The 9843-nt window shown below is 36.1% G+C and overlaps 1 protein-coding gene across 1 annotated transcript in view; it reads left to right on the top strand.

Moving 5' to 3' along the window:
• Positions 1 to 8601: 8601 nt before the first annotated feature.
• LOC109138417 (membrane progestin receptor alpha-B-like) overlaps positions 8602 to 9843 on the top strand; it is a 6677-nt gene continuing 5435 nt past the window's right edge. Inside the window, exon 1 of the mRNA XM_019258446.2 lies at positions 8602 to 8723. The gene's annotated coding sequence lies outside the window, so the exon portion shown is untranslated. The remainder of the gene's footprint in view (positions 8724 to 9843) is intronic.

Raw genomic sequence — 9843 nt, 5'->3', positions numbered from 1 at the left:
TACCTACCGCACACGGAGGGAGGCCGGAAACACAGGCACTTGAGCTTCAAAATAAAACAGATAGATAAATCAAGCATCCAGTAGCAGCATGCAAACATCCATTGAACATAGATTAGAATTAACCTATAACACAGTAACCATACGTTAAAATTAACCTGAGATAAATCTAAATATAAATATGTGCAGAGAGATTAAACATCTGTAGCAAAATTAAACATTTGCATAGGACTTAGATATTTAGAAATGTAAATAAAATAAAACTAATAATAATGTACAGGAGCATTAAACATTTGCATAGGATTTAGATATTTAGAAATGTAAAGAAAACTAAAAATAATCTAATGTATGGAGAAATTAAACATTTGCATAGGATTTAGATATTTAGAAATGTAAAAGAAATGTGCAAAAATAAATAAATAACACTATAACACAGTAACCATACGTTAAAATTAACCTGAGATAAATCTAAATTTAAATATGTACAGAGAGATTAAACATTTGTAGCAAAATTAAACATTTGCATAGGATTTAGATATTTAGAAATGTAAAAAAATAAATAATGTGCAGAGGAATTAAACATTTGCATAGAAAATAAATGTATAACTGTTTTAAGAGGTTAACCCGTGTTAAACATCTGTACAAAAACTACATAAAAAATAGAAAGCGACTGTAGAAATAAAAATATTTTAAAAAAAAAGAATTACAAACGGGGATAAAGGACTGTGTACAATGCAATTACAATCACATACTGGACATTGTCTTAACATCTCTTAAATTACAGCAGAATATGTTGTAACATATAGTAAATTTAATAATCTGCGTCTTATTTTGAAAGGCACGGTCGAAAGCTCTCTTCCTGCAGTCAGCTTGATGTTGATGTCGGTTTTGGCAGCAGCGGCTGTTTCCGGTATCTGTTGCGAGCCAACAAGAGGAAATAGAGCAGTCCTGTTAAAACTTTGGTCAAACAAGCCAGTGATGAAGTTTAACCCCCTCAGCCCTTATAATAATATAACTCACACTTAAAGCAGGTTAATTGACATTCAAATTAGGCTATTCTGACTATTCAGTTGGATAAAACAGTCGTCAAACATCGTTTAAATGTTTAAACTAATGGCTGTCTGAGTCCTTGGCCAAACATGTGCTACAATAATCTGCCTCACAGGGTCTTTTATTCAAATATGAATATATTGCACATTTCCAGAACAACCTGGATCATTAAAAATAAAGAAAGGTTTTATTTTCACTGAGCTGTAATGGTTGATGGGTCACAAGATCATTAAATAATAAAAATAATAATAATTTCTCTGACAAAAGTATACGTTTGACCTCTATAGACTGTTGAAATAAGTCTAACTGAATGATCAGAGTATGAAATAAATCATGTCGACTTAGATGCTGAGAACATGTTGATTCATTTTAAAGAGAAATTAGTCAATTAGTCAATATAAAATAATATTATAATTTATATAAACACAATTTCCCTGCAAGGATTAATAAAGTATTTCTGATTCTGATATCATGGTCACTTACTTTTGTAATATTATTTATATAATGGTCACTACTCTTGCAATAATATTATTATTTGTATCATGGTCACCTTATTTGCAATATTTCTTACACTGTGGTCACTTTACATTACAATACTCTTTTTATATATCATGCCACTTTTATCCTCAGTACTTGTCTGTTTTTGAAGGTTGATTTGATTTGATTTGATGAGGTTTATTGTCTTTTTTCTAATTCTGTAGTGTATGCTACACTTTCCTTTGCTGCTGTAACAAGTACATTTCCCCGTGGTGGGATGAATAAAGTATCTAATCTAATCTAATCTAATCTAATCTAATCTAATCAAAATGTGGAAAACACCAGTATAGGCAACAATTAAAAAATGGCAATAGTGAACCATTTACTGCCACCTCCCGCTCTTCAAGAAAACAGGACACATTCAAACTTGATGTACACATAACAACATACCAAGACAGGTCACAGGTATAGCATTAGAGCTTTATATTAGGTATACCATTTTGCTTGTAAGCAACAAGACTATTGATATACATACATATAACTCTCACTTTATACAGCAAGTTGAAAGCACTGACAGTATAAAGGATGGACAGCGTATGCGTGACATCACCCACAGGTTTCTGAATGTTTTGAATGTGGCTGCACTGGTAATTCTGCATAACTTACAGCCTTGATATAATTTGAACAGGTGAGTTTAAAAAAAATACTGAGACTCAGTACAGTTGTTAGTTACAAATTAGCTACAGAGTTAAAAACATTTTTTTGTACCAGGCTGTAAATATGTTTTTTTCTGATGTGAAGTTGGACATTTTAACATAGGGACTTATGGAGAACGTTTGAGGACAGCCACGGAGGTTGCCACTTGGTGGAAAGCCATCCACTGACAGTGATAGTGTTATGTTATGAGACTGATATCTTTACTCTTAAGAGGGCAAAAACAGGGGAGATGATTAGTATCATGGTAATGATCATAAAATACTACTAAATATACAACAGTAATCAAATCCTACTATATTTACACGCAGCAGAGAAAAATGTCTGTAACCACCCAAATCTAACAATTAAACTTCATCATTTCATGTAATTTTGTGACAGAAGGTTATTTGTTTGCACGGGCTCATTGTTATTACCCAAATTCAATCCTACCATAAATCTTTAATGGGTCTTTTCTCCAGTTTATTGCAAAAAGCCTCCATTTGTTGTTGTGCCAGTACAAAGAGAGCTCTCCAGTGCAGCAAGAGGTGGAGGGCTGCAGCTATCGAAGGAGTTATCTATGGCAATGGTGGAAATGGAAACAAAGATGAACCCAGGGGATCTGCTGGGGCCCTGTGTACTCCATACTGGGTCCCATTAGATGTGACAGGTGATATATTGTGCGGAGGGCAAAAACAAACTACTCAGCAAAAGCAGGCAGACGTTGATAAACGAAGGCAGACCGGGCTCATCATCAGGGAGCTGAGGGAATTCTCCGGCAAAATGCCACCTCAATATCTGGCTGAGCCTTCCAACCCAATTAGGCCAGAAGATGTGCTGCTTCGGGGACTGTAACTTGGTGACATGTTATCCTTTTGAGCCAAAGGTTTGAAAAGTAAAATGTCAAGTGTCCACTAGTTTCCCTTTCAGCTTCCTTGGAAAAAAAAGGGGGGGTCTAATTCTACACTTTTAGAAAACATTGGAGAATGTGGATTTATCAGAAAAGTTGTATAAAAGAGTAAAGGCACAAAAAGTTGTCATTTTTACAAGAGCCCAACTGACTGGGATTCCAATATAAGGGAGGAAAAACTCTGATATTGATATATTGTACAATATAGAAATAAACATAAAGCAGCGATCTCGGAATTTAAAAACTATAAGTAACTATACATAAAAACATGAAGTGTAAAATATGTTATATCAATATCAATCAGCAATATATCGGATTCTAATTTTAAATGGTTAAAAAAATGCCTTGATTAAAAGATTAAAGGTTCAGTGTGTAGGCTTTAATGGCATCTAGCAGCGAGGCTGCAGATTGCATCCAAATGAATACCCCTCGCCGCACCTATGGTGGCCACAGAACTCTCAAAAAACATGAAAAGGTTCTATCTCGAGCCAGTGCTTGGTTTGTCTATTCTGAGCTGCTGTAGAAATATGGTGGTACAACTGTACTGAGGCTGAATTTTATTTAACTCACCTGTTCAAATTATATTAAGGCTTAAAGTCATGCATAATTAACAGCGCTGCTGCTTTGATTGACATGTGGGTGTCGGTGCAGATTGGTGGTTTGAGCACCCAGGCGTCATTCGGCCTGCCTCAGGTCCACTGATGATCTACGTCTTTGTCAATTTTTAGATTAGCAGGAGGTGAAAGAGACAGGACTGCCAACATGGTGGTACATTCGTTGTACTGCCTCTGTGATATATCCGTAGATATAAAAAGCTCATTCTAGCGTAAAACCATATTCTTATTTACAGGTGATTAAATACTAATGGAAAGATATTTAATTTATGAATATTACGTTCCATTCCTGGTGATTGATCCCCCTAAATCTTACAGACTGGACCTCTGAAGGAAAAATAACTCTCCAAGCGGTCACTTAAAAAAACTCCCAAGAGCTTGTCATTAAAGGAAAATGAAATGTCGTGAAATGGTATAACTTAAAAGCGCGAACAAAGCATCTTCCATAATGAATCAATCTATTGAGTCAGTCTAATTTGTTGCAATTGTGATATTGATTTTCTGTCCGATGGCACACTGAGCTTCAAGAGAGAGGTCATTACAACTTGACCAAGAGTTCACATTGTGCAGGGCGAGATTCCCATGTGGACAAAGAGGGAAACTGCCCCAGGGCTCTCGACCTTCAGGGGACCTGTGGAAATGAGTTTGTAGGCCAACTGACCAATTTAAAATTTTGTAGTAATTTGCACAACTTCAGCAGAACATAAAGACGAAATGATTGGAGCCAAACGAAATGCAGGTTCTGCATGTTTACTTAATATTCCGTCCTTGCACTACAAACAATATTTTTCAGTTCATATTGTACCTAAATGTTGCACAATATAACTTAAATTCATTTGAAATCAAATGACCACAAACTAACTTCTACATACCAAACAAAAACAGCTGTTTTCTGTTGCTCCAGACAAAATATAATGAAGGTAATCAAACACACAATGCACAAAAAATAAGAGCAATGGGTGCACACACATCTAGTTTTTAGCCCTGGGCCCTCTGGTAAGTGAATCCAGTCTTTTTAATCTTTGGTAACTTTTTAATCTTCCCTCAAACAATAGTTTGCATAATTGCAGTTAGAAGTTTTGCCCATTTTTATGTAATTTTAAGTTTCAAGAAACAATTCTCATGCTTGTGCATGTTTGTCTCATCTTCGGTATAATTTACTGCTTTTCGAAAAGCCGATGTCAGGATGCGCCAAATATAACTCTCCAAAAACTCAAAACAGCATCACAGTAAATGAAGGGCGACTTGTTCACAAATTAAAATGTCTGAAAACAGCTTTTCCTGTTCCTGTCCACAAAGCATAAATGATCACATTTGTTCTTGAATGAATGAAGCACTGTTCGCTCTGATCAACGTGCTTACGAGATGAAACACTGCCCCTCTGTGGATGTTCTGCAGAGCTGCTGGACATGGTGTGGAAATGGAAATCCTTATGAAAAACTTTTCACGAAAAACAGGCTGAACAAGTTAACGAAATGTTTTTACCTGGGTAAGGTCAAAACAAAAGACTTGATCCACCCAGGACTGGGTTAGAAGAATTTCTTTATTTGTCATTATGCAATTCATAAGAGCATTAAGTGCAATACTCAGTGCATGAGTACAAAACAAATGTGTACTATGTAAAAAACATAGTATAAAATATAAATAAAACAGATAAAAGGGATAAATGGGTTAGGGTCTCCAGGGAAGACTATCCCTTTCCCTCCCTGTATTGTGCATGTATTGTACACTCTGCAGTTTTATGACACATCCAGAGTCAAAACCAGCAGAATACTAACGGAAATGTGTTTGCAATAAACTTATCTTTTCGCTTATTTGTGGCTATTTTGGTAATGTGTATGGTTGAAAATAATAAAAAAAAATGAAATAAGCCGTGAGGAAGTAAGTGTGGCTAGTAACAGGAAGCATGTGAATATCTGTAACCGAGATAAATGGAGAGAAAGAACGGGTGAAAGTGTGAAACATAGCTTCATCTAACAGAGGGTGTGTATGTGTGTCTATATTTAATATGGTGACAAGAAACAGAACTACTAGGGATGTGAATGTGACACTGTCTAATCCAGAACCAACCAGAATAAAGTCTTTTAAAAGTGCATCTTAGATAAAATTATACAAAGATTGAATATTTTGTAGATGAAACATGAGCGTGACAGTCTGTTTAGTTTAGACTGTAGATTTATTTACCCAGAGTGCAAACAACTTATTAAGTTGTTATTCTAAGGTCAAACCAGTAGAGCCAAATTTAGTCTTCGTCATTGTAAGTGGACCACACTTTTCTGGTGTCTAGTACACTGTGAACTAATTTTCCTTTCAGGACAGGAGAGAAGTGTTGATTATTGCCAAGGCTTTCTAAGCAGCTGGAAAGGAGCTACAAGTGTTATTAATCCCCCCCTGTTCTCAGCCTGCGGATGAAAATCTGATGTTTATTCAGTGAAATGCGCAGTCAGAGGCGGAAGATGGTTCACATCTGCAGCGATCCTCCTCCTGTCATCCTTTAGTGTAAACACACTCACAAATATGCAAACAACTAGGTCCAGAAAAGAGTTCAGTATCTCAGTTCTTTTTTATTGTCCGGTCTAAATGTTTCCAATTTAGAAAAATCTGGAGAAACTTGCTTTATATTATTTGGAGTTTCTGGCAACATATGCATCCACACACTGTAGGTTGTGTTTTTTAAAGGACACAGACACTGTTATTGTCTAAACCTGTACGGTTTGAGACTGCAACATGCTTTCGTGCTCCAAAGGTAACATTTAGTTTTAGGGAATGGAAGGTTTACATTCTCAAACTCGAGGGTCTCTCCTGTTTATTGTTTGAGGCTAAATGATTATGCAGCAGGCCACTCTGCTGTCCTGGATCCAAACAACAAAAGAGATGTTAGAGAAACAGGCTGTTTATTTATGATTTATTACACAGACTGGATTTGATTCAGAACAATTTCCCGAAAATGTCACAAAACACTGCAAACCAAACACTCGATGACATACCTTTAAAATATGTTGTACAACATCTCAGTCAGCTTGTAAACACCAATAGTTCCAACATTTTAGTAAATACGCTTATTTGCTTTCTTGCCAAACGCTTGATGGGAAGATTAATAGCTTTTTCATAGCTGGTACTAAATATGTCTTAGCAAACAGGCTGAAAACAGGGGCAATTGTTCTATTTGAAGGTACTAGGCATTCAAAAACCAGCATGTTAAAAGTGCCAGACTATTTCTTGGTACTTTCAGACAGAGTCACTGTTTCCACATTTTTAGTCTTTTATTCTGAGCAAAGCTGACCATCTGCAGGCTGTATTTACAGGACAAATATGAGAGCGTACTTCCTAAAAAGGGCAAACTTCTCATTCTTTTGAACCCTGGATTATATATTTTGCAGACTAATATGATATCAGTCAAGTCTGTCTGTCCGTTCACTTGTGTCTTGTGTTATTTATCCACATGTTTACAGGCCTTCGTGGTCTTATCTTCAAACACACCTGAATAAGTAAAGGTGCTCATATCTGCTGTGGCCTACGTCATACATACAGTAGGTCCACTGTATGTGAGGTCTGTGTGTAGGTGTATGTGTGTGTATGTGTGTGTGTGAGAGAGAGAGAACTTGTCATGGACAAAGAATGTTCCAGGAGTTCACACCCACACAGTTCAAATACCTTTCTCTGCCTTTGAGCCTCTTAAACAAACATTCTGATTTAAATCTTAATAGTTTTTCTGCTCTGTATCCACAGATGGACTGAAACACAGTGAGTCATTTATGACGTTTTTTTTATTTATCATTATGTCCTTTAAAGTTAAATCCATTTTTTCTGTTGAACAACATCAGAAAACAACTTTTATTTTTTTTAAACTTGAGGATGAACTTTAAACTTATCTCTAAGTTTAGACCTTGTCTCGCAATCAAGGTTTTCTCTGGGTATGTTAACTTCTCCTTCTTGTTTTTTTTTTTTTTTTTAATCTTAGAAAACCTTCTTCCTCAAGAGCCACGGGTGTGGAGTTTCCGGTATGAATTTTCAAAATAAAACTTAAAAGGTCCAATGTGTAAGATTTAGGGCCCTCTAACAGAATAGGTCAGAAATAGAATATAATATTCACACATATGGTTTCATTTGTGTATAATCATATGAAAATATGAATGTTAATGTTTTTTTTTAAACTTGAAGAATGAGACTTTTATATCTACAGACGTTGCACCACCACGTAGTCCAGAACACCATCTTTTTGCAAGTGTTGTAGTTTCTCTTATACACTTGAAAAGAGAAGCTCAGGCATGAGGGGTATTCAGTTGGCTGCACGGCTAGATGCCACTGAATCTTACACACACATATTGTTGTTAAATAACCAGGCATGCTCGACAGTAATAATAGAAAATCCTGTGCCAACTCTGTCTACAAATGTTATTGTTGTTCATGTATATATATATATAAAGATCTACATATTTATATGTGTTTATATCTGTATAAAGTGGTTTAATGTTCTGTACTTGTTTTTAGCTGTATTTGTGTCTATATCTGTGTATGTACATTGTGAAACTGGATTTAAATTCCTCGTATTTGTACACATACGTGTCAATAAAAGTGATTCTGATTTGATTACAGACGGTATACTTGATATATTTAGTGATTTGATCAGTCATGCCAATCTCTGTGTGTGTGTGTCTGCTAATGCAAAGATACTTTTCCAAACTCAAATTTTGTATTTATCCTGATTACACATATCTAATTGTAATAACATAACATAACATAACATAACATAACATAACATAACATAACAGTTTTATATTTTTCCCATTTCAAACTCTTCTGTGCTTTTACTGTTGTGTAAAAATCACTCCGCATCCGGCTGTATTTCTTTTTTTAAGGCAGCTTGACGCTTTCTTCTCACCTCAGAGTCAATCTGTTGAATATTTGGTTCTGCGGGCGGAGGAGGAGGAAGAGTTCACTTCCAGTGCGGACCCTGAAAGGAAGCGAGCGATCAGCACCAGGTGAGACAGCGCACAGGTAGAAGTTCATGGCACCGGGGTCAGTAAACAGGTTGTCTGCTGAGGTGATGCGCGCTAACGTTATGAATATTAAGTAGTTTCAAGCTGTGACAGAACTTTTCTGAAGTACCTCGGCTTTGATTCTTTACATAACATACACATGAGGGACCGGGCACAGCGACACGGCTCGGATTAGTGACCCCAGATGAAGTCACTTTGATGGGGACATTTGACTCACAGCGGCACGTTCTCACCAGGGGCGGATACAGCAAAAAAAATGATTTTTTTTCTCCTCTTGAAGACTTAAAGGGGCACTAAACTAAGGAAGAAGCAAAATGTGTGAAATGTGCAACTTAAAAACTTGACTCACTCGTTATTTGTAATAAAAATGTAAAACTGTGCGCTTGAGAATGAGGAGAAAAGTTTCAATATGGTGTCTGTGTTATTAAGTAGGCCTGTTGCATCAAACACAGCAGGAGAGCTAACATGATTATGACTACAAATGTGACTCTGTGTATACTAAAGTCATACACCAGCTGCTCCCTAGTTAAAGCAACATTACTGTATTTTTTTTTTAGAATTTACACTGAACAAAAATATAAACACTTTTGTTTTTGCTCCCATTATCATTAGCTGAACTCAAAGATCTAAAACATTTTCCCCGCAGACCCCACCAATAAAACAAAACTGCACGTTTCAGAGTGTCCTTTTATTGTGGCCAGCCTAAGGCACACCTGTGCAATATTCATGCTTTCTAATCAGCATCTTGCTACACCTGTGAGGTGGGATGGAGAAGTGCTCACTATCACAGATGATTGTGAACAATATTTGAGAGAAATGGTTATTATGTGTATATAGAAGATGTTTTAGATCTTTGAGTTCATCTCATGAAAAATGAGAGCAAAAACAAAAGTGTTAAATGTTAGATTTTTTGTTCAGTGTAGTTGCAGAGTGCAGTACCGCTGTTATAAATATGGCCAGTTGTACTGGTGTATTTGTCATAATTATGTAACTTATGTTCATTAAAATTAGTGAGTGGACAAATTTACAGTCAAACATCAAGTAAGAGCGACAACACGAGACAAAGCAGCCAGCTGCAATTACTTACTAGTCCAGCTGCAGA

The sequence above is a fragment of the Larimichthys crocea genome, chromosome XIII (assembly GCF_000972845.2).
Source record: "Larimichthys crocea isolate SSNF chromosome XIII, L_crocea_2.0, whole genome shotgun sequence".
Taxonomy (NCBI): Eukaryota; Metazoa; Chordata; class Actinopteri; family Sciaenidae; genus Larimichthys; species Larimichthys crocea.
Note: the sequence above shows the minus strand (reverse complement) of the source record. Positions and strands in the feature narration are given on the sequence as shown.